The sequence below is a fragment of the Nerophis lumbriciformis genome, linkage group LG03 (genome assembly GCF_033978685.3).
Source record: "Nerophis lumbriciformis linkage group LG03, RoL_Nlum_v2.1, whole genome shotgun sequence".
NCBI classification, from domain to species: Eukaryota; Metazoa; Chordata; class Actinopteri; order Syngnathiformes; family Syngnathidae; genus Nerophis; species Nerophis lumbriciformis.
In genome coordinates this window covers 66,759,625-66,784,640 of record NC_084550.2, presented here as the reverse complement: position 1 = coordinate 66,784,640, position 25,016 = coordinate 66,759,625, and the positions used below count along the sequence as shown (strand labels likewise).

Genomic DNA, 25,016 nt, shown 5'->3' with positions numbered 1-25,016 from the left:
CCATGAAAAGAATCTTTACAGGGCCCCCAACACAGTGTCATTATTTTTTTTGTATTATAATTTCATCATCATTAGGGGCCTCTCTGGGCCTCCCTCCATCATGGGCCCCTAGAATCCGTCTCCTTTACGCCCCCTTTTCGGCGCCCCTGTTTACAGCTAGAATTCACCAACTGGAGTATTTCATATATATATATATATATGTATGAAATACTTGACTTTCAGTGAATTCTAGCTATATATATATTTATTTATTTTATACTTGAATTTCAGTGTTCATTTATTTACACATATACACACACATAACACTCATCTACTCATTGTTGTACTTGAAAGTACAATGCAATACAATTCCGGTGCAATGGCACCTATCAAATACACAGTAATGAAAACACAGTTGTTCTACTAACTGTACTGTGTGTTATGAGAGTAGAGTATGTGTGTGTGTGGCCCTTTAATAGGTGACAGCATGTGAGGTGAGTGACGTCAGTGAGTGTGTGGGCGAGAGAAGAAAGGCAGCGGTAGCGTGAGTGCGGGGAGGGACTAGTTGGTTTTGTGTTGGATTGGCTGTGTGCAAGCAATCAATAAAGCAAGATTTGCAACTAATCGCTGGACTCATCATTCACCCTCAAGTCGTCCACTGTGGAGGGTGTTGCCCCGAGCATACATCGGCCCTGGAGAAGTGTCTCCCCTGCGCTCTTCGACTATGGTCTCGTTCTTCTGCTTTGTCTCCTTGTGTGCGCACACTGGACTCAGGTCCGCATGGAGCTGGAGGGGGCGTGGCCTCCAGCTCCGGCTGAATTCCGGGAGATTTTCGGGAGAAAATTTATTCCGGGAGGTTTTCAGGAGAGGCGCTGAATTTCGGGAGTCTCCCGGAAAATCCGGGAGGGTTGGCAAGTATGTCTCAAGCTCAGGTTGGATGGGAAGGTTTTCATCCAGGATGTCTCTGTACATTGCTGCATTCATATTTCCCTCTATTCTGACTAGTCTCCCAGTTCCTGCCGCTGACAACCATCCCCACATCATGATGCTGCCACCACCATGCTTCACTGTAGGGATGGTATTGGCCTGGTATCGGCCTGGTTTCCTCCAAACGTGACGCCTGGCATTCACGCCAAAGACTTCAATCTTTGTCTCATCAGACCAGAGAATTTAGTTTCTCACGGTCAGAGTCTTTCAGGTGCATTTTGGCAAACTTTTGACTAAGAAATTACTTCCGTCTGGCCACTCTACCATACAGTCCTTCTGGAAGGTTCTCCTCTCTCCAGAGACGAATGCTGTAGTTCTGACAGAGTGACCATGGTCTTGGTCACCTCCCTGACTAGGGCCCTTCTCCCTCGATCGCTCAATTTAGACGGCCGGCCAGCTCTAGGAAGAGTTCTGGTGGTTCCAAACTTTCTTCCATTTATGGATAATGGAGACCACTGTGCTCATTGGGCACATTATGGAAGTAGTTTGACATGTACTTCGATATCAGGGAGGTGTAGCGAATTTTAAAGACCAGGCTCAGTGCAAGTTGTTTTACTCTGTCCTCCACCCTGAGCCAGCCCACTTTGGAGAAGTGGGTAGGAGTGAGGTGTGATCTGGGGTGGAGGTCTAGAAGTAACAGAAGTAAAGTTGCCTCGTTCTCGACTCAGTAATCTCCATGTATTGCCCTGATCCACGTCAATCCCACAAAAATCCAGACTTCTTATTGATTTAAAGTGGCCCAAGGAAGTGGTGTTCGCTTTGTGATTGTGTATCTCATTTGCAGCGTTAAATCTCGCAGTAAACAAAAATAATGAGTCAACCTTTGTGCCAAAACGCAGCAGATCATTTTCTGTACCCATTCCCAGGTTTGTGCCTCGAAACAATCCTGTCTACAGACAATTCCTTCGACTTCATTCTTGGTTTGTACTCTGCCATGCACTGTCCAGTGTGGGACATTATATATAGACACATGTGTGCCTTTCCAAATCATGCTCAACCAACTGAATTTACCACAGGTTGACTCCAATTAAAGGGGAACATTATCACCAGACCTATGTAAGCGTCAATATATACCTTGATGTTGCAGAAAAAAGACCATATATTTTTTTAACCGATTTCCGAACTCTAAATGGGTGAATTTTGGCGAAATAAATGCCTTTCTAATATTCGCTCTCGGAGCGATGACGTCACAATGTGACGTCGCATCGGGAAGCAATCCGCCATTTTCTCAAACACTGAGTCAAATCAGCTCTGTTATTTTCCGTTTTTCGACTGTTTTCCGTACCTTGGAGACATCATGCCTCGTCGGTGTGTGGTCGGAGGGTGTAACAACACGAACAGGGACGGATTCAAGTTGCACCAGTGGCCCAATGATGCGAAAGTGGCAAGAAATTGGACGTTTGTTCCGCACACTTTACCGACGAAAGCTATGCTATGACAGAGATGGCAAGAATGTGTGGATATCCTGCGACACTCAAAGCAGATGCATTTCCAACGATAATGTCAAAGAAATCTGCCGCCAGACCCCCATTGAATCTGCCGGAGTGTGTGAGCAATTCAGGGACAAAGGACCTCGGTAGCACGGCAAGCAATGGCGGCAGTTTGATCTCATTTTGAGCTTCATTGCAAAGGCTTTGAATACTTATGTACATGTGATTTCCCGGAAAAGGGTGGAGTGCCATCTACGGGTTGGGGAGGAGACCCTGCCCCAAGTGGAGGAGTTCAAGTACCTCGGAGTCTTGTTCACGAGTGAGGGAAGATTGGATCGTGAGATCGACAGGCGGATCGGTGCGGCGTCTTCAGTAATGCGGACGCTGTATCGATCCGTTGTGGTGAAGAAGGAGCTGAGCCGGAAGGCAAAGCTCTCAATTTACCGATCGTTCTACGTTCCAATCCTCACCTATGGTCATGAGCTTTGGGTTATGACCGAAAGGACAAGATCACGGGTACAAGCGGTCGAAATGAGTTTCCTCCGCCGGGTGGCAGGGCTCTCCTTTAGAGATAGGGTGAGAAGCTCTGCCATCCGGGGGCAGCTCAAAGTAAAGCTTCTGCTCCTCCACATGGAGAGGGGCCAGATGAGGTGGTTCGGGCATCTGGTCAGGATGCTACCCGAACGCCTCCCTAGGGAGGTGTTATGGGCACGTCCGACCGGTAGGGAAGACCCAGGACACGTTGGGAAGACTATGTCTCCCGGCTGGCCTGGGAACACCTCGGGATCCCCAGGGAAGAGCTGGACGAAGTGGCTGGGGATAGGAATGTCTGGGCTTCTCTACTTAGGCTGCTCCCCCCGCGACCCCAAGAAGATGGATGGATGGATGGATGGATGGATGGAAAAAATACTCAAAAAAAACCTTTTCCTATTGTCATTGTGTGTAGGATTTTGAGGACAAAAATTAATTAATTCAATTTTAAATGAAGGCTGTAACATAAGAAAATGTGGAAAAAGTGAAGCGCTGTGAATACTTTCCGGGTGCACTTTATAGTGCAGTCGACTGGTTGACCTCAGCAGCTGTATGTGCTCTATGAGTTTTTATTGGTGCATTAATAGAGCATTTATTTACAGTATTGTGTGTTTATTTGAGAGTGCAAACATAATCTGAGCATGACTATTTGTTGATATTCTCATAGAAACACGCAAGGGGCTGTGTGCATAATGAGAATTTGTACCATAAATCTCCCTTGGTGAAAAATGAGGCCTTTGCAGATAGATCCCTTCGCTGCTTTATGTAACACAAATGCATATTTATAATATCCTGGGATTTGCTCCAAAGGAGCAGCTGCGAGTGAAGAAGAAGACAGTTTGTACTTTTCCCTGACCTAAAGTCTTTGAGTTGCCGAGCACCGCAAAGGGTGCAGCTTTGTCCCCCTCGTGGTTCCAGAACACGACCCCCTCGGTCCCTGCTGCGGTTTATGTCCGATTCCATGAGCTAATTTGTCTCCTTTGAGGCGTCCAAGCCAGCCTGATGTGTTTACTGAAGGGTGAGAAGGACTTGAGGCCAATGGGAAAATGTTTCTGAACGGGAAAAAGTCTATTAACTGCAGGCGGATCAACATGTGAGAGAAAGATGTGCAAAATCTGAACTACTCAACATGTGTACTGGCAACTTTGTTTCATTTTTGGGAAGGTTACTAAGCCCAAGGTGACTCATTTGAGTAGCAGGAATCAATTTGAGCATAAAATTACATGTATGCTCATAAAATGTTGACGCTAAGCAAAACAAATACCATAACCATTAATTTAGGTAAAAAGACTGTCGAGATGTTTGCCCCCTTCTTTGAAATATTGTCGAATATCCATAAAAATAAAGGAGTCTACTGACTTCTGGCCTTCCCATGGCCTGCAGAGGATCTGGCCTTGGACGCATAGCCTGTGTTTTCTCATGCATCTTGAGGAAAACATCAGTAGTAGCGGACACAAAATAGAATACTAGCGGCTTACCTTGTTTTTCTCTCGTTTATGAGCGCAGCGTCTGCTCTTCTTTCAGTTTTTCCACAGATTCTGACATTGATATTATACATGTGGGCCCCATAAATAGAAATGTTGTTAAAGGGGAACTTTATCACAATTTCAGAAGGGTTAAAACCATTAGAAATCAGTTCCCAGTGGCTTATTTTATTTTTCGAAGTTTTTTTCAAAATTTTACCCATCACGCAATATCCCTGAAAAAAAGCTTCAAAGTGCCTGATTTTAACCATCGTTATATACACCCGTCCATTTTCCTGTGATGTCACACAGTGATGCCAACACAAACAAACATGGCGCATAGAACAGCAAGCTATAGCGACATTAGCTCGGATTCAGACTCGGATTTCAGCGGCTTAAGCGATTCAACAGATTACGCATGTATTGAAACGGATGGTTGTAGTGTGGAGGCAGGTAGCGAAAACGAAATTGAAAAAGAAACTGAAGCTATTGAGCCATATGGGTTTGAACCGTATGCAAGCGAAACCGACGAAAACGACACGACAGCCAGCGACACGGGAGAAAGCGAGGACGAATTCGGCGGTCGCCTTCTAACCAACGATTGGTATGTGTTTGTTTGGCATTAAAGGAAACTAACAACTATGAACTAGGTTTACAGCATATGAGATACATTTGGCAACAACATGCACTTTGAGAGTGCAGACAGCCCAGTTTTCATCAATTCATATATTCTGTAGACATACCCTCATTCGCTCTCTTTTCCTGAAAGCTGATCTGTCCAGTCCAGTTGGAAATGCATCTGCTTTGAGTGTCGCAGGATATCCACACATTCTTGCCATCTCTGTCGTAGCATAGCTTTCGTCGGTAAAGTGTGCGGAACAAACGTCCAATTTCTTGCCACTTTTGCATCTTTGGGCCACTGGTGCAACTTGAATCCGTCCCTGTTCGTGTTGTTACACCCTCCGACAACACACCGACGAGGCATGATGTCTCCAAGGTACGGAAAACAGTCGAAAAAACGGAAAATAACAGAGCTGATTTGACTCTGTGTTTGTAATGTGTTTGAGAAAATGGCGGATTGCTTCCCGATGTGATGTAACGTTGTGACGTCATCACTCCGAGAGCGAATACTAGAAAGGCGTTTAATTCGCCAAAATTCACCCATTTAGAGTTCGGAAATCGGTTAAAAAAAAATATGGTCTTTTTTCTGCAACATCAAGGTATATATTGACGCTTACATAGGTCTGGTGATAATGTTCCCCTTTAAGTTGGGGTTCACGTTAATCAATTCATGGTACAAATATATACTATCAGCATAATACAGTCATCCCACAAGTTAATCATCAGAGTATATACATTGAATTATTTACAATCCAGGGGGTGGGATGCAGAGGCGGTTGTTGCGGGGGGGTTAGGTTGGGTTACTATCAGCATACTTCAGTCATCAACAATTATATCATCTGAGAAGTGGACATTGTAACAGTGTAGGTCTGACTTCGTAGGATATGTACAGTGAGCAGTGAACATAGTGAGTTCAGACAGTATTAGAACAAGTATATACATTTGATTATTTACATTTGATTATTTACAATCCGGGGAGGTGGGATGTGGTGGGGGGAGGGGGTTAGGCTAGGGTTGTAGCTGCCTGGAGGTGTTCTTTTAGTGCGATTTTGAAGGAGGATAGAGATGCACTTTCTTTTACACCTGTTGGGAGTGCATTCCATATTGATGTGGCATAGAAGGAGAATGAGTTAAGACCTTTGTCAGATCGGAATCTGGGTTTGACGTGGTTTGTGGAGCTCCCCCTGGTGTTGTGGTTGTGGCGGTCATTTACGTTATGGAAGTAGTTTGACATGTACTTCGGTATCAGGGAGGTGTAGCGAATTTTAAAGACTAGGCTCAGTGCAAGTTGTTTTACTCTGTCCTCCACCCTGAGCCAGCCCACTTTGGAGAAGTGGGTAGGAGTGAGGTGTGATCTGGGGTGGAGGTCTAGAAGTAACAGAAGTAAAGTTGCCTCGTTCTCGATTTAGTAATCTCCAGGTATTGCCCTGATCCACGTTAATCCCACAAAAATCCAGACTTCTTATTGATTTAAAGTGGCCCAAGGAAGTGGTGTTCGCTTTGTGATAGTGTATCTCATTTTCAGCGTTAAATCTTGCAGTAAACAAAAATAATGAGTCAACCTTTGTGCCAAAACGCAACTAAAATGGACTTTAATCAACAGTCACAGAGGGCAGGCAGGGCAAAGGACTGTGTAGCTACTAGCATGTGAAACCCAATCATTGAAATAGTCAAAGTCTGATCCTGAGAGACATTGACCAAGTTGGGGTTGGTCTTCATCCCTCATTATGTGGGTCAACAGCAACATATTGGAATGCATGTTTTGATGTTACAGTTGGGGGAAAAGAGCCACTCTTCTCTAGAACTAGAATAATAATATGTACATGTTATGTAATCATTATTGGATGTTTTTTCCCAGGTTCAAAGTTTGTACTGACGTTCATATTCTAATTTTTTCTTCTGAATGTTTCTTTGTTTTGTAGAAAGAAAGCATCAAGAGAGATTCAACAGGGATGTCAACCTTCACCCCAACATCACACCTTTATGCATAGTGGGTCAGTAACACCAGACTTACAACTAACTAGCATGCACTGCAAAAACTAAAATCAAAGTTCAGTTCAGTTTCAGTTTATTTGGAACATGCATACGAAACAATGTAATGCATCACACATTTCCAGTTGTTTCATTACAGAACGTACGAAAAGGAGTAGGAAGAAGCAGAGCTTATTTAATCCCACTCCTTTTCATATCATAGCAATTTTATCCCATGTTCTTGTTCTCTGTAACAGAACAGTGAATGAATAAATAATAACTGATTCATATACCATAATAAGTAAACAATTATTAAATACATAAATAATCTTTATCTAAAAAAAAAAAAACGGGTTCAAGATGTTCATCATAATTGTCCTTCTGTGTACTTTGTGAACACTTGTAGTTTGAACAGTCTCTTAAACTGGATCATATTGGTGCTTGGTTTGATATATTTGCTTAATCCATTCCATAATTTAATTACACATACGGATATGCTAAAGGTTTTAAGTAGAGATGTCCGATAATGGCTTTTTTGCCGATATCTGATATTCCGATATTGTCCAACTCTTAATTACCGATTCCGATATCAACCGATACCGATATATACAGTCGTGGAATTAACACATTATTATGCCTAATTTTGTTGTGATGCCCCGCTGGATGCATTAAACAATGTAACAAGGTTTTCCAAAATAAATCAACTCAAGTTATGGAAAAAAATGCCAACATGGCACTGCCATATTTATTATTGAAGTCACAAAGTGCATTATTTTTTTTAACATGCCTCAAAACAGCAGCTTGGAATTTGGGACATGCTCTCCCTGAGAGAGCATGAGGAGGTTGAGGTGGGTGGGATTGGGGGGGATGAGGTGGGGTAGGGGACAGCGGGGGGGTGTATATTGTAGCGTCCCGGAAGAGTTAGTGCTGCAAGGGGTTCTGGGTATTTGTTCTGTTGTGTTTATGTTGTGTTACGGTGCGGATGTTCTCCCGAAATGTGTTTGTCATTCTTGTTTGGTGTGGGTTCACAGTGTGGCGCGTATTTGTAACATTGTTAAAGTTGTTTATACGGCCACCCTCAGTGTGACCTGTATGGCTGTTGACCAAGTATGCTTGCATTCACTTGTGTGTGTGAAAAGTCGTAGATATATATTGGGATTGGGCCGGTACGCTAATGCAGTGCCTTTAAGGCACGCCCCCAATATTGTTGTCTGGGTGGAAATCGGGAGAAATTTGGGAAAATGGTTGCCCCGGAAGATTTTCGGGATGGGCACTGAAATTCGGGAGTCTCCCGGGAAAATCGGGAGGGTTGGCAAGTATGACCGGGAGACGCAACTGCTCTGTACTTCTCCCTACGTCCGTGTACCACTCCGTACAGCAGCGTTTTAAAAAGTCATAAATTTTACTTTTTGAAACCGATACCGATAATTTCCGATATTACATTTTAAAGCATTTATCGGACATCTCTAGTTTTAAGTGTTGTATGGCGTTTTAAGTGATAATAGGAAATCAAATAGTGTATGTCCTTCACTATGTGGTAGGTTCCTGCGGACGTTATCCCCTGTTTTTGAGTATTTTTTTCATACGGTGTTGATGTGGAAATGATTGCCTGGGCATTTTGTGGGTGTGGCATCGAACGGAGATGTTGACATGCGGAGTTTCAAGCACTCTTCATTCTCTAGCGAGTTACATTTTAAATAATGCTACACATAAGCAGTGGTGTTACTTTTTGTAGCAACGCTTTTGCAGCATACTTGACATATTACGGTTGTCTGTTCGACATCTTCCCGCTTGAAGCCAAACCACCGCCAGACGATGGACCCCCTGCTGTTTATCTTGGGAATTAATTCTTCTTTCATTTGTTACCAGATTCGCACCTTATTTCTCTCGTATTACCACTCGCACCACAGCTAATGTTACCCATGCTGCATTGCACGCACGACAGTATGTGACGTATGTAAGAAGGTGCGCTTGTTTTAAGTCTCTGTGAGAAGGAGAGACAAGAAAGAGTGAGAAGAGCCTGTAGTGTAATGCCCGCAGCTAAAAGCAACTGCGTGAGAACGTATACTCGAATATCACGATATAGTCATTTTCTATATCGCACAGAGAAAAACCCGCGATATATCGAGTATATTCTATATATCGTCCAGCCCTAATTGCAAGTTGATTTATTGGATTAGAAACCGTCATTTACATTCTGTGTAATTTACAGCACCTGTAACAAGAGGTCACGTTAATATGGCTTTGAGTACGTCACTTTGACGCTAGCATATTGGGGCGCACAGGTGAAATTGATCGGACAAATGTCGGCTTGAGAGACTGGCGGTGAAAACCGTTTTTGACCACTTCTGAGCCTTAGTTTTTTGTTTATAGCTTTTAACAGCGGACCGCCACAGCAACAGCAGCAATTACCAAACTAAGCAAAATATGGAAAAGCAACATCAACTTCAAGACAAGTTCAAACTTTCCAGATCCCTAATAACATCAATATTACTGTATGGATGCAAGACCTGGACACTACTGGTTGGATCAGAACGAAAAATACAAGCCTTTGAAAGCACAGTCCTCAGAAGAATACTCAAGATAACATACCACGAACACAAAACCAATGAGTTTGTGCGAGGTGATCTCGAAAGACTTGTTGGTCACCAAGAACCCCTGCTCGCAACAGTCAAAAGAAGGAAATTAGCTTGGTTCGGCCACATGCCGCCACGACCCCCTGTGCACAGACCACATCAAGACATGGACGGACTAGTCGACCCCAAGGCTATTGACGGCAACTAAGGACCGTGGGATCTGGCACAGACTGGTTGCTTCTTCATCGCAGTTATCCCCCGACAACTTGACAGTCATGGGAAAGAGAGTTTGTATGCAATTAAACTCGTTTTTCCTTCAACTTGCATGTACTGTTGGATGTAGATGGAATGAAGACCTTTTTGCAAATAAATCTATTTTTTGAGAAACTTAAAGGGGAACATTATCACCAGACCTATGTAAGCGTCAATATATACCTTGATGTTGCAGAAAAAAGACAATTTTTTTTTAAACCGATTTCCGAACTTTAAATGGGTGAATTTTGGCGAATTAAACGCCTTTCTAATATTCGCTCTCGGAGCGATGACGTCACAATGTGACGTCACATCGGGAAGCAATCCGCCATTTTCTCAAACACCGAGTCAAATCGGCTCTGTTATTTTCCGTTTTTTCGACTGTTTTCCGTACCTTGGAGACATCATGCCTCGTCGGTGTGTTGTCGGAGGGTGTAACAACACGAACAGGGACGGATTCAAGTTGCACCAGTGGCCCAAAGATGCGAAAGTGGCGAGAAATTGGACGTTTGTTCCGCACACTTTACCGACGAAAGCTATGCTACGACAGAGATGGCAAGAATGTGTGGATATCCTGCGACACTCAAAGCAGATGCATTTCCAACGATAAAGTCAAAGAAATCTGCCGCCAGACCCCCATTGAATCTGCCGGAGTGTGTGAGCAATTCAGGGACAAAGGACCTCGGTAGCACGGCAAGCAATGGCGGCAATTTGTTCCCGCAGACGAGCGAGCTAAACCCCCTGGATGTCTTGGCTCACACCGAAGATGATCAAGAGAAGAATATCGACCCTAGCTTCCCTGGCCTGCTGACATGAGGGTATGTCTACAGAATATATTAATTGATGAAAATTGGGCTGTCTGCACTCTCAAAGTGCATGTTGTTGCTAAATGTATTTCATATGCTATAAACCTAGTTCATAGTTGTTAGTTTCCTTTAATGCCAAACAAACACATACCAATCATTGGTTAGAAGGCGATCGCCGAATTCGTCCTCGCTTTCTCCCGTGTCGCTGGCTGTCGTGTCGTTTTCGTCGGTTTCGCTTGCATACGGTTCAAACCGATATGGCTCAATAGCTTCAGTTTCTTCTTCAATTTCGTTTTCGCTACCTGCCTCCACACTACAACCATCCGTTTCAATACATGCGTAATCTGTTGAATCGCTTAAGCCGCTGAAATCCGAGTCTGAATCCGAGCTAATGTCGCTATAGCTTGCTGTTCTTTCCGCCATGTTTGTTTGTGTTGGCTTCACTATGTGACGTCACAGGAAAATGGACGGGTGTATATAACGATGGTTAAAATCAGGCACTTTGAAGCTTTTTTAGGGATATTGCGTGATGGGTAAAATTTTGAAAAAAACTTCAAAAAATATAATAAGCCACTGGGAACTGATTTTTAATGGTTTTAACCATTCTGAAATTGTGATAATGTTCCCCTTTAAGCTGGAGTCGGAAGTGTGTTTGAATGTGCACCACCTGTCCTGGCTCAGCCCACGGCCTTTGGTTTAGAACCTGGGAAATCTTGGAAAGGCCGATACAGTAGTTTACTTGCTTGTTTGAATCCATAATTCATTCAATTCCCTTGCAAGAAATAACAGGAATATAGGAAACCTCACCTGCAGTGTCCAGTATCCACCATTTTTTTCACAGTCACACGGCTTGATTTTCCATCCATCCATCCATTTTCTACCGCGTGTCCCGTTCGGGTACACCCTGGACAAGTCGCCACCTCATCGCAGGGCCAACACAGATAGACAGACAACATTCACACACTAGGGACCATTTAGTGTTGCCAATCAACCTATCCCCAGGTGCATGTCTTTGGACGTGGGAGGAAGCCGGAGTACATGGAGGGAACCCACGCAGTCACGGGGAGAACATGCAAACTCCACACAGAAAGAACCCAAGCGCAGGATCGAACCCAGGACCTTCGTATTGTGAGGCAGACACACTAACCCCTGTTTCACCGTGGCTTGATTTTTTTGGATAAAAAGTTACTGAATCGATTTCGACTCACTCGGATCGTGTCGTTCTAAAGATATCGACAATCCCTGAATCGTATCGGCAACCACAAATATCGAATCAAATTGAATCGTCGTTAAAACATATTGTCACACCCCTAGTAATAAGTATCAATCAATCAATCAATCAATCAATGTTTTTTATATAGCCTGCTGCACAAGCCACAACGACATCCTCGGTACAGAGCCCACATAAGGGCAAGGAAAAACTCACCCCAGTGGGACGTCGATGTGAATGACTATGAGAAACCTTGGAGAGGACCGCATATGTGGGTAACCCCCCCCCCCCCCCCCCCCCCCCCTCTTGGGAGACCGAATGCAATGGATGTCGAGTGGGTCTAACATAATATTTTGAGAGTACAGTCCATAGTGGATCCAGCATAACAGTAAGAGTCCAGTCCACAGTGGGGTCAGCAGGAAACCATCCCGAGCGGAGACGGGTCAGCAGCGCAGAGATGTTCCCAACCGATACAAGGGCGAGCGGTCCACCCCGGGTCCTGACCCCGGACAGCCAGCACCCCATCCATGGCCACCGGACCTGAGTGTCTCCCCCTCCACAAGGGATAGGGGGGAGCAGAGGAGAAAAGAAAAGAAACGGCAGATCAACTGGTCTAAAAAAAAGGGGGCTATTCAAAGGCTAGAGTATACAAATGAGTTTTAAGATGGGACTTAAATGCTTCTACTGAGGTAGCATCTCTAACTGTTACCGGGAGGGCATTCCATAGTACTGGAGCCCCAATAGAAAACGCTCTATAGCCTGCAGACTTTTTTTGGGCTCTGGGAATCACTAATAAGCCGGAGTTCTTTGAACGCAGATTTCTTGCCAGGACATATGGTACAATACAATCAGCAAGATAGGACGGAGCTAGACCGTGTAGTATTTTATACGTAAGTAGTAAAACCTTAAAGTCGCATCTTAAGTGCACAGGAAGCCAGTGCAGGTGAGCCAGTATAGGTATATATATAGGTATATATGTATATAAGTATATAAAGGTATATACAGTATAGGCGTAATATGATCAAACTTTCTTGTTCTTGTCAAAAGTCTAGCAGCCGCATTTTGTACCAATTGTAATCTTTTAATGCTAGACATAAGTATACTACTTACAGTATACACACTTTGTCTGGCTCAACAAAAGACAAGAATGGCACATTCAAGGAAATAGCAAAGACTACTCGCCAACACAGCGAGGACAAACTGAAATGAATGCAAACTTGCAAATGCTGGGAAAGTTCACTCCTAAACGTTCATTTCTAAGTGTGCCAGCAGGTGGATCAGCACTTAATGGAGGGCTGGATCAAAGTTCACAAAGTTTTGTTTTCCCGCTGCTTCTGTCCAATCAACAGGCAAGCATGTGACACTGTCACTTCTCCAGTCTGTGTGTGTGTGAGTGTGTGTGTGCGTGTGTGTGTGTGTGTGCACCTGCTGTTGTTGTGCTGGATGGTGTTTGGCATGTCTTATGTGTGCATGGCCTGGGGGGAGTTTAAAGAAAATAAAAGGCTGCCTTGTTATTGCAACCTTTGTGCCATGAAGTCTCAATCAACAATACAGCGAGCTAGCATTTTTGCTCCTCCCCAACCTGGAGATGGCACTCCACCCTTTTCTGGGCGAGAACCATGGACTCTGTCCACCCTTTTTCCGGGCAAGAACCATGGACTCGGACTTGGAGGTGCTGATTCTCATCCCAGTCGCTTCGCACTCGGCTGCGAACCGATCCCAAAAAAATCTTCCTTTTTATATTTATGTCCTAAGCCAGGGGTCGGCAACCCGCGTCTCTAGAGCCGCATGCGGCTCTTTAGCGCCGCCCTAGTGGCTCCCTGGAGCTTTTTCAAAGATGTATGAAAAATGGAAAAAGATGAGGGGAAAATTTTTTTTTGTTTGTTTTAATATGGTTTCTGTAGGAGGCCAAACATGACACAAACCTCCCTAATTGTTATAAATCCCACTGTTTATATTAAACATGCTTCACTGATTCGAGTATTTGGCGAGCGCCGTTTTGTCCTACTAATTTTGGCGGTCCTTGAACTCACCGTAGTTTGTTTACATCAGGGGTGCTCATTACGTCGATCGCGAGCTACCGGTCGATCTCGGAGGGTGTGTCAGTCGATCACCAGCCAGGCATTAAAAAAATAGTCCTAAAAATGAGCGATCATAAATCTTCACTATGACGTCACTTTCGTCACTTGATTGACATTCACGGCACCCGAGGGTCTTCTGAGATGACGCTGGCTGCTACCAGCTCATTAAAATTACCGACTGGAAGGCGAGAAACACTTTATTTCAACAGACTCTGGCGCCGTACCTGTCGTCAAAACTCCAAAGACCGACTGCACAGTTGCACAGTTGAGCTACCAAAATAAGAGTCTCAGAAAGCTGGCGTGCACAAGCTAGCAGGCTACGGAATTTGCCGACAATGTATTTCTTGTAAAGTGTATACAAAGGAGTACGGAAGCTGGACAAATAAGATGCCAAAAACCAACCACTTTCATGTGGTATTGGACAGAAAGGAGGACTTTTTTTCTCCTCCATTCGAAAATGCGGACATTATCAGCACCACTGTCTGATTCCAATCAATGCAAGTCATCAGAATCAGGTAATACACCAACTTATATTCTTGTCTTCATGAAAGAAAGGAATTTATATGTGTTAAACATGCTTGTATTATCTTTAAACACCTTTAACTTATTAACAATATTAACTATATGTGTTAAACATGCTTGTATTATCTTTAAACACCTTTAACTTATTAACAATATTAACTATATGTGTTAAACATGCTTGTATTATCTTTAAACACCTTTAACTTATTAACAATATTAACTATATGTGTTAAACATGCTTGTATTATCTTTAAACACCTTTAACTTATTAACAATATTAACTATATGTGTTAAACATGCTTGTATTATCTTTAAACACCTTTAACTTATTAACAATATTAACTATGTGTTAAACATGCTTGTATTATCTTTAAACACCTTTAAGTTGTTAACAATATTAACTATATGTATTAAACATTCTTGTATTATTATTAAACACCTTTAATTTTTTAACAATATTAACTATGTGTTAAACATGCTTGTATTATCATTAAACACCTTTAACTTGTTAACAATATTAACTATATGTATTAAACATGCTTTTATTATCATTAAACACCTTTAACTTGTTAACAATATGAACTATATGTGTTAAACATGCTTGCATTATCATTAAACACCTTTAACTTGTTAACAAAAACATATATTTCATAAATAAGTAAATATAAATTATATATATGAATGAGGTAGATCCCCACAACTTGATCACTTGAAAAGTAGCTCGCCTGCAGAAAAAGTGTGAGCACCCCTGGTTTACATGTATAACTTTCTCCGACTTTCTAGGACGTGTTTTATGCCACTTCTTTTTCTGTCTCATTTTGTCCACCAAACTTTTAACGTTGTGCATGAATGCACAAAGGTGAGTTTTGTTGATGTTATTGACTTGTGTGGAGTGCTAATCGGGCATATTTGGTCACTGCATGACTGCAAGCTAATCGATGCTAACATGCTATTTAGGCTAGCTATATGTACATATTGCATTATTATGCCTCGTTTGTAGCTATATTTGAGCTCATTTAGTTTCCTTTAAGTCCTCTTAATTCAATTTATATCTCATGACACACTATCTGGATGTAATATGGCTTTTAATTTTTTTGCGGCTCCAGACAGATTTGTTTTTGTATTTTTGGTCCAATATGGCTCTTTCAACATTTTGGGTTGCCGACCCCTGGACTAAGCCATCAAGCTAGCGTTAGCATGCTAAAGTTTCATGCTAGCTTTTTTGCTCCTCCCCAACCCGAAGATGGCACTCCACCCTTTTCCGGGCGATAACCATGGATTCTGTCCACCCTTTTCCAGGCCGCGAACCATGGATTTGGACATGGAGGTGCTGATTCACATTCCAGTCGCTTCGCACTCAGCTGCGAACCGAAAAAAAACCCCAACATTTTTATATTTATGTCCTATGTCATCATGCTAGCGTTAGCATGAAACGCTAGCATGCTAACGTTTCATGCTAACTTTTTTGCTCCTCCCCCAACCCGGAGAAGACACTCCACCCTTTTCCGGGCGAGAACCATTGCCTCGGTCCACCCTTTTCTGGGTGAGAACCATGGACTCGGTCCAGCCTTTTCCGGGCGAGAACCATGGACTCTGTCCACCCTTTTCCAGGCCGAGAACCATGGACTTGGACATGGAGGTGCTGATTCACATTCCAGTCGCTTCGCACTCAGCTGCGAACCGAAAAAAAACCCCAACATTTTTATATTTATGTCCTATGTCATCATGCTAACGTTAGCATAAAACGCTAGCATGCTAACGCTAGCATGCTAACGTTTCATGCTAACTTTTTTGCTCCTCCCCAACCCGGAGAAGACACTCCAGCCTTTTCCGGGCGAGAACCATGGACCCTGTCCACCCTTTTCTGGGTGAGAACCATGGACTCGGTCCAGCCTTTTCCGGGTGAGAACCATGGACCCTGTCCACCCTTTTCCAGGCCGCGAACCATGGACTTGGACATGGAGGTGCTGATTCACATTCCAGTCGCTTCGCACTCAGCTGCGAACTGATTTTAAAAAATATATATATATTTTTATATTTATGTCCTATGTCATCATGCTAGCGTTAGCATGAAACGCTAGCATGCTAACGTTTCATGCTAACTTTTTTGCTCCTCCCCCAACCTGGAGAAGACACTCCAGCCTTTTCCGGGCGAGAACCATTGCCTCGGTCCACCCTTTTCTGGGTGAGAACCATGGACTCGGTCCAGCCTTTTCCGGGCGAGAACCATGGACTCTGTCCACCCTTTTCCAGGCCGCGAACCATGGACTTGGACATGGAGGTGCTGATTCACATTCCAGTCGCTTCGCACTCAGCTGCGAACCGAAAAAAAACCCCCAACATTTTTATATTTATGTCCTATGTCATCATGCTAACGTTAGCATGAAACGCTAGCATGCTAACGCTAGCATGCTAACGTTTCATGCTAACTTTTTTGCTCCTCCCTAACCCGGAGAAGACACTCCAGCCTTTTCCGGGCGAGAACCATTGCCTCGGTCCACCCTTTTTTGGGTGAGAACCATGGACTCGGTCCAGCCTTTTCCGGGCGAGAACCATGGACCCTGTCCACCCTTTTCCAGGCCGCGAACCATGGACTTGGACATGGAGGTGCTGATTCACATTCCAGTCGCTTCGCACTCAGCTGCGAACTGATTTAAAAAAATATATATATATTTTTATATTTATGTCCTATGTCATCATGCTAGCGTTAGCATGAAACGCTAGCATGCTAACGTTTCATTCTAACTTTTTTGCTCCTCCCCCAACCTGGAGAAGACACTCCAGCCTTTTCCGGGCGAGAACCATTGCCTCGGTCCACCCTTTTCTGGGTGAGAACCATGGACTCGGTCCAGCCTTTTCCGGGCGAGAACCATGGACTCTGTCCACCCTTTTCCAGGCCGCGAACCATGGACTTGGACATGGAGGTGCTGATTCACATTCCAGTCGCTTCGCACTCAGCTGCGAACCGAAAAAAAAAACCCAACATTTTTATATTTATGTCCTATGTCATCATGCTAGCGTTAGCATGAAACGCTAGCATGCTAACGCTAGCATGCTAAGGTTTCATGCTAACTTTTTTGCTCCTCCCCCAACCTGGAGAAGACACTCCAGCCTTTTCCGGGCGAGAACCATGGACCCTGTCCACCCTTTTCTGAATGACAACCATGGACTCGGTACAGCCTTTTCCGGGCGAGAACCATGGACTCTGTCCACCCTTTTCCGGACGAGAACCATGGACTCGGTCCACCCTTTTCCGGGTGAGAACCATGGACTCGGTCCACCCTTTTTCCGGGTGTGAACCGTGGACTAGGACTTGGAGCTGCTGATTCTCATCCCAGTTGCTTTGCACTCAGCTGCGAACCGATCCCCCCAAAAAATGTCCTTTTTATATTTATGTCCTTTGCCATCATGCTAAGGTTAGCATGCTAGCGTTAGTATGCTATTGTTAGCATGCTAACATTTCATGCTAGCTTTTTTGCTGATTCTCATCCCAGGCTTCGCACTCGGCTGCAAACCGATCAAAAAAAATATTTATTTTTATATTAATGTTTTATGCCATCATGCTAGCGTTAGCATGCTAACGTTTTATGCTAGCTTTTTTGCTCCTCTCCAACCTGGAGATGGCACTCCACCCTTTTCCGGGCAAGAACCATGGACTCGGTATTGGAGGTGCTGATTCTCATCCCAGTCGCTTCGCACTCGGCTGCGAACCGATCCCAAAAAAATCTTCCTTTTTATATTTATGTCCTATGCCATCATGCTAGCGTTAGCATGCTAATGTTTCATGCTAGCTTTTTTGCTCCTCCGCAACCTGGAGATGGCACTACATCCTTTTCCGGGCGAAAACCATGGCCTCGGTCCACCATTTTCCGGGCGAGAACCATGGACTCGGACTTGGAGGTGCTGATTCTCATCCCAGTCGCTTCGCACTCGGCTGCGAACCGATCCCCCCAAAAATCTTGCTTTTTATATTTATGTCCGAAGCCATCATGCTAGCATTAGCATGCTAACGTTTCATGCTAGCTTTTTTGCTCCTCCCCAACCCGGAGATGATATTCCACCCTTTTCCGGGCGAGAACCATGGAATAAGACTTGGAGCTGCTGATTCTCATCCCAGTTGCTTCGCACTCGGCTGCGAACTGATACAAAAAAAAATTGTCCTCTTTATATTTATATCCTATGCCATCATGCTAGCGGTAGCATGCTAACGTTTCATGCTAACTTTTTTTGCTCCTCTCCAACCCGGAGATGATATTCCACCCTTTTCCGGGCGAGAACCGTGGACTCAGACTTGGAGCTTACTTATTCTCATCCCAGTTGCTTTGCACTCGGCTGCGAACCGTTACAAAAAAAATCTTCCTTTTTATATTTATGTCCTATGCCATCATGCTAGGGTTAGCATGCTAACGTTTCATGCTAGCTTTTTTGCTCTTCCCATACTTGCCAACCTTGAGACCTCCGATTTCGGGAGGTGGGGGCGGGGGGCGTGGTTAAGAGGGGGGGAGTATATTTACAGCTAGAATTCACCAAGTCAAGTATTTCATATATATATATGTATATATATAAGAAAAATACTTGACTTTCAGTGAATTCTAGCTATATATATATATTTATTTATTTTATTTTGTATATATATATATATATATATATATATATATATATATATAAATAAATAAATAAGAGAAATACTTGAATTTCAGTGTTCATTTATTTACACATATACACACACATAACACTCATCTACTCATTGTTGAGTTAAGGGTTGAATTGTCCATCCTTGTTCTATTCTCTGTCACTATTTTTCTAACCATGCTGAACACCCTCTCTGATGATGCATTCTGCTTCGTCTCCTTGTTGTGTGCGCAGTTGTGCACTGCACTCCCTAAAACAGTGGTTCTCAACCTTTTTTCAGTGATGTACCCCCTGTGAATTTTTTTAAAATTCAAGTACCCCCTAATCAGAGCAAAGCATTTTTGGTGGAAAAAATGTTACGTCTTCGGGGACGCATAGCTGTGCTGGTGTGTTCCTTCCAGTACAGAAGACAAGCAGGAGGAGTGTGCAGGTAGGATTAAGTATTTTTAATAAATAAAAGGCAGGACAAAAATACGAAACTGAGGACGCTAGCAAGCGTGGAGCTAAACAAAAAACCAAAATGTCACCAAGGGTGATAAACAAGGAATGCTAGCGTGCACAAACTTACTATGAGGAGAAAACCAGAGGAAACGTAAATGTTGCATAAAGCAAACATTGACCCAGCACTTACTGCTGGGTGACAGGAAACTATAAAGGGGAGTGATTAGCCAAAACACCTGGTGAAAACACTAATTGCAAAACTAAGACAGGTGGGGAGAATCAGTGCCCATGGAAACCAAGAATAAACAGGAAAAGAGGGTGCAACCAGGAAACAGACTAAAACCAGAAACATAACCAACATAAATCATGCCATGATCCGGGTAACGATCATGACAAAAAAGAGATAAAGAAGTAAAATACAGCACTAAGTCATCAGTTTCTGATTTATTAAATTGTATAACAGTGCAAAATATTGCTCATTTGTAGTGGTCTTTCTTGAACTATTTGGAAAAAAAGATAGGTTTTTATTTATATTTATAAAGGACTTTTGAATTGTTGCTATTTTTAGAATATTTTAAGAAAATCTCACGTACCACTTGGCATACCTTCAAGTACCCCCATTTGAGAACCACTGCCCTAAAAGCCCTAGATGTTATTGTCCTGTTTAAGAGTGTCACAACATTGCTGTTTATGGGAGACAAACTGCTTTACGGTAGCCGAAAACGTGATTGCTGTTGTTGTGTGTTGCTTCCGCGCTGGGAGGATGTTAATGAAACTGCCTAACAATAAACACACATAAGAAACCAAGAACTCGCCCTCCATCATTCTACAGTTATAACGTGATTGAGCATGCACGCTGTTTATATTGTGGGAAAGCGGACGTGAAAACAGGCTGTCGACACGTCACTCAGGTCCGCATGGAGCTGGAGGGGGCGTGGCCTCCAGCTCCGCCTGAATTTCGGGAGAAAATTTGTCCCGGGAGGTTTTCGGGAGAGGCGCTGAATTTCGGGAGTCTCCCGGAAAATCCGGGAGGGTTGGCAAGTATGGCTCCTCCCCAACCCAGAGATGGCACTCCACCCTTTTCCGGGTTGGGAACCATTGACTCGGACTTGGAGCTGCTGATTCTCATGAAGTGAAGTGAATTCTATTTATATAGCGCTTTTCTCTAGTGACTCAAAGCGCTTTACATAGTGAAACCCAATATCTAAGTTACATTTAAACCAGTGTGGGTGGCACTTGGAGCAGGTGGGTAAAGTGTCTTGCCCAAGGACACAACGGCAGTGACTCGGATGGTGGAAACGGGAATCGAACCTGGAACCCTCAAGTTGCTGGCACGGCCACTCAACCCACCGAGCTATGCCGCCTCATCCCAGTCGCTTCGCACTCGGCTGTGAACCGATCCAAAAAAATCTTCCTTTTTTTCATTTATGTCCTATGCCATCATGCTAGCTTTTTTGCTCTGTAGAGATACTCCAGAACTGATGAATCCAACAGCACAGTGTTTGATAGGAGCAAAAGTGAAAGCCAACACTTGTCTAAACTTGTTGAAACGCTTGCAGGGTCTGGATCCCTCGTGCGTGAAGGACTGAGGAGACAAGGATGTGAATGAGAGAGCAGATGTTGCAAGAAGAGCGCGAGGCGGCCAACGTCCTCTAGTAACCTCCGAGGTAAGCGAGTATTCTCGGCATCCTACGGGGCCCCATTTGCAAAGTTCAGAGCCACGACCCGGGTCGCAGCCCAGTTGTAAACCGGAGGACTCTGGAGCCTCCAAGACCTCCTGCTGTGCATCCTGTGGGCCAGCATGGGAGAGTCAGAGCCTGCCAACTTCACTTGGATTCTAGTCACACAGCAATTATGACAAGGACTCGTCATGTGCGGCTCCATACTCAAGTATTGATACCGCCAAATATGTACAATATACACACTGCAAGTATATATATAATGTAGTAACACACACCTTCATAACAATATGTAATATGTACAATATACACACTGCAAGTATATATATAATGTAGTAACAGACACCTTCATAACAATATGTAATATGTACAATATACACACTGCAAGTATATATATAATGTAGTAACACACACCTTCATAACAATATGTAATATGTACAATATACACACTACAAGTATATATATAATGTAGTAACAGACACCTTCATAACAATATGTAATATGTACAATATACACACTGCAAGTATATATATAATGTAGTAACAGACACCTTCATAACAATATGTAATATGTACAATATACACACTGCAAGTATATATATAATGTAGTAACAGACACCTTCATTACAATATGTAATATGTACAATATACACACTGCAAGTATATACATAATGTTGTAACAGACACCTTCATAACAATATGTAATATGTACAATATACACATTGCAAGTATATATATAATGTTGTAACACACACCTTCATAACAATATGTAATATGTACAATATACACATTGCAAGTATATATATAATGTAGTAACAGACACCTTCATAACACTATGTAATATGTACAATATACACACTGCAAGTATAAATATAATGTAGTAACAGACACCTTCATAACAATATGTACAATATACACACTGCAAGTATATGTATAATGTAGTAACACACACCTTCATAACAATATGTAATATGTACAATATACACACTGCAAGTATAAATATAATGTAGTAACAGACACCTTCATAACAATATTTAATATGTACACACTGCAAGTATATATATAATGTAGTAACAGATACCTTCATAACAATATGTAATATGTACAATATACACACTGCAAGTATATATATAATGTAGTAACAGACACCTTCATAACAATATGTAATATGTACAATATACACACTGCAAGTATATATATAATGTAGTAACAGATACCTTCATAACAATATGTACAATATACACACTGCAAGTATATATATATAATGTAGTAACAGACACCTTCATAACAATATGTAATATGTACAATATACACACTGCAAGTATATATATAATGTAGTAACAGACACCTTCATAACAATATGTAATATGTACAATATACACACTGCAAGTATATATATAATGTAGTAACATACACTTTCATAACAATATGTAATATGTACAATATACACATTGCAAGTATATATATATAATGTTGTAACACACACCTTCATAACACTATGTAATATGTACAATATACACACTGCAAGTATAAATATAATGTAGTAACAGACACCTTCATAACAATATGTACAATATACACATTGCAAGTATATATATAATGTAGTAACAGACACCTTCATAACACTATGTAATATGTACAATATACACACTGCAAGTATAAATATAATGTAGTAACAGACACCTTCATAACAATATATAATATGTACAATATACACACTGCAAGTATATATATAATGTAGTAACAGACACCTTCATAACAATATGTAATATGTACAATATACACACTGCAAGTATATATATAATGTAGTAACAGACATCTTCATAACAATATGTAATATGTACAATATACACACTGCAAGTATATATATAATGTAGTAACAGACACTTTCATAACAATATGTAATATGTACAATATACACACTGCAAGTATAAATATAATGTAGTAACAGACACCTTCATAACAATATATAATTTGTACAATATACACACTGCAAGTATATATATATAATGTAGTAACAGACACCTTCATAACAATATGTAATATGTACAATATACACACTACAAGTATATATATAATGTAGTAACAGACACCTTCATAACAATATGTAATATGTACAATATACACACTGCAAGTATATATATATATAATGTAGTAACAGACACCTTCATAACAATATGTAATATGTACAATATACACACTGCAAGTATATATATATATATATAAAATGTAGTAACAGACACCTTCATAACACTATGTAATATGTACAATATACACACTGCAAATATATATATATATAATGTAGTAACAGACACCTTCATAACACTATGTAATATGTACAATATACACACTGCAAGTATAAATATAATGTAGTAACAGACACCTTCATAACAATATATAATATGTACAATATACACACTGCAAGTATATATATAATGTAGTAACAGACACCTTCATAACAATATGTAATATGTACAATATACACACTGCAAGTATATATATAATGTAGTAACAGACATCTTCATAACAATATGTAATATGTACAATATACACACTGCAAGTATATATATAATGTAGTAACAGACACTTTCATAACAATATGTAATATGTACAATATACACACTGCAAGTATAAATATAATGTAGTAACAGACACCTTCATAACAATATATAATTTGTACAATATACACACTGCAAGTATATATATATAATGTAGTAACAGACACCTTCATAACAATATGTAATATGTACAATATACACACTACAAGTATATATATAATGTAGTAACAGACACCTTCATAACAATATGTAATATGTACAATATACACACTGCAAGTATATATATATATATAATGTAGTAACAGACACCTTCATAACAATATGTAATATGTACAATATACACACTGCAAGTATATATATAATGTAGTAACAGACACCTTCATAACAATATGTAATATGTACAATATACACACTGCAAGTATAAATATAATGTAGTAACAGACACCTTCATAACAATATGTACAATATACACATTGCAAGTATATATATAATGTAGTAACAGACACCTTCATAACACTATGTAATATGTACAATATACACACTGCAAGTATAAATATAATGTAGTAACAGACACCTTCATAACAATATGTAATATGTACAATATACACACTGCAAGTATATATATATATATATAATGTAGTAACAGACACCTTCATAACACTATGTAATATGTACAATATACACACTGCAAATATATATATATAATGTAGTAACAGACACCTTCATAACACTATGTAATATGTACAATATACACACTGCAAGTATATATATAATGTAGTAACAGACACCTTCATAACAATATGTAATATGTACAATATACACACTGCAAGTATATATATAATGTAGTAACAGACACTTTCATAACAATATGTAATATGTACAATATACACACTGCAAGTATAAATATAATGTAGTAACAGACACCTTCATAACAATATATAATTTGTACAATATACACACTGCAAGTATATCTATATAATGTAGTAACAGACACCTTCATAACAATATGTAATATGTACAATATACACACTACAAGTATATATATAATGTAGTAACAGACACCTTCATAACAATATGTAATATGTACAATATACACACTGCAAGTATATATATATATAATGTAGTAACAGACACCTTCATAACAATATGTAATATGTACAATATACACACTGCAAGTATATATATAATGTAGTAACAGACACCTTCATAACAATATGTAATATGTACAATATACACACGGCAAGTATATATATAATGTAGTAACAGACACTTTCATAA

At 41.2% G+C, this 25,016-nt stretch overlaps 1 long non-coding RNA gene across 2 annotated transcripts in view; it reads left to right on the top strand.

Annotated features, from left to right (window-relative positions):
- Nucleotides 1–25,016, top strand: part of LOC133588851 (uncharacterized) — an 84,104-nt gene that overhangs the window by 46,588 nt on the left and 12,500 nt on the right. Inside the window, exons 2-3 of one of the 2 annotated variants that reach the window (XR_009814263.1) lie at nucleotides 6,934–7,005; nucleotides 21,062–21,169. This is a non-coding gene — a long non-coding RNA (uncharacterized lncRNA). Of the gene's footprint in view, nucleotides 1–6,933; nucleotides 7,006–21,061; nucleotides 21,514–25,016 lie in introns of those variants that run through there. The other variant, XR_012050339.1, reaches the window with a different exon arrangement.